The sequence below is a fragment of the Elephantulus edwardii genome, unplaced genomic scaffold, assembly GCF_000299155.1.
Source record: "Elephantulus edwardii isolate Elephantulus edwardi_28Jun2011 unplaced genomic scaffold, EleEdw1.0 scaffold00158, whole genome shotgun sequence".
Lineage (NCBI taxonomy): Eukaryota > Metazoa > Chordata > Mammalia > Macroscelidea > Macroscelididae > Elephantulus > Elephantulus edwardii.
The window spans coordinates 4,066,387-4,067,920 of record NW_006399908.1 but is presented as its reverse complement, the minus strand read 5'-3'; the positions used below and the strand labels follow the sequence as shown (position 1 = coordinate 4,067,920).

The 1,534-nt window shown below is 51.4% G+C and overlaps 1 pseudogene; it reads right to left on the bottom strand.

The window, feature by feature from the left end:
* Positions 1–566: 566 nt before the first annotated feature.
* Positions 567–1,534, bottom strand: part of LOC102849264 — a 7,079-nt pseudogene continuing 6,111 nt past the window's right edge.

Below are 1,534 nucleotides of genomic sequence, written 5' to 3'. Positions count from 1 at the left end.
ATATCATCTCACCCTAGTCAGAATAGCAAAATTTAACATATCAGCAAGCAATAAATGCTGGCGAGGTTGTGGAGAAACTGGAACCTTTATTCACTGTTAGTGGGAGTGTAAAAATGGTGCAACCACTGTGGAAGGTGGTATGGTGCTTTCTCAAAAAGTTGCAAATAGAGATACCATTTGACCCAGTAATTCTACTACTGGGAATATACCCCAAAGAGACCATAACTGACATCCAAGCAGATATGTGGACGTCCATGTTTATTGCTGTTTTGTTCACTATAGCAAGAAGTTGGAAACAACCTAAGTGCCCATCAACAAATGAATGGATAGAGAAGCTATGGTATATTCACACAATGGAATACTATGCTGCATTGAAAAGCAAGGAACTCATGCAATATTATTCAAAATGGGTGATCATTTTTTTTTTTAGTTTTCAACATGATTTTATTGGTAGTTAATCTGTGACATAGCTTCTTCTTGCAAAGGTCTGAGGATTTGGGGTGGCACGCGTGGTGGGGGGACCATGCACCCCCTGCCCCTCCCTTCTGCCTACCCAGGCTCCTTGCTTAGAAGCGCAGCTAGAACATGTCGCTACGGATCCTGTTGTAGTCTGGGAGTTGCTCGATGGGGCCTATTCCAGCCACTGCTAGACACTGGTCATAGAAGTACTTGGAGCAGACCTCACTCACTACACTGGCATCTACCTCCGAAAGCCGGCTCTCCCATTGAGCCAGGGGAATGCGGCGGCCCTAAGTCAGGAGGCTTCGGCCAATGTCCTCACACATAGGAGTAGTACCGTCCAGATGAGACACTAGGGCGTTCCTGAGGATGTTCTTGCCCCGGACCACTTCGCTTTCTGTGGCTCTGGTACACAGGCGCATCCACTGGCCTTGCAGGAAGAACATCATGTCATCAATGCTCATGTGGTCACAGACAAAGTGCGCCCCCAGGAGCCCTGTTTCCGCATAGCAGATGTTGAAGGCCTGGAAACTCTGGTACAACTTGTTGGTCACAGCAACAGCAGCCAGAGGGCTGGACAGGTTCTTGCCACCGCCGTAGGTGCAGTCATAGTGGCCAATAATGGCATTGGCCACTTGGAGGGCCACGTTATCCGGGTTTGCCCAGCCAGGCCCCTCCACTGCAATGGCCACATGGGCCAGGGGAAGGGCATCATCGCGATGGCGGATCTCGCTACGGGTGAAGCGGCACGGCTGGATGGTGGGCACAGCGTCCTCTGGGTACTTATGAGAGACGGTACCGAAGTGCTTCTGGGCGAGGTCGAGGAGCTGGCGGTGTTCCACTCCTCCAGCTGCTGCAAGCACCATTCGTGGGACCTTGTAATGTCTGCTGAGGTATTCCGTCAAGTCTGCAGGTGACAGCTTCCTGACGTTCTCACTGGGCCCCTCCACAGGCTGGGCCAGGGGGGTGCCCTGGAACGCTGTGACATGCAGATAGTCAAAGACCACATCCCGCAGGGAAGCATCATTCTCCTGCAGCTCACGTAGGATCACATCACGCTCCTTCTCAATCTGTG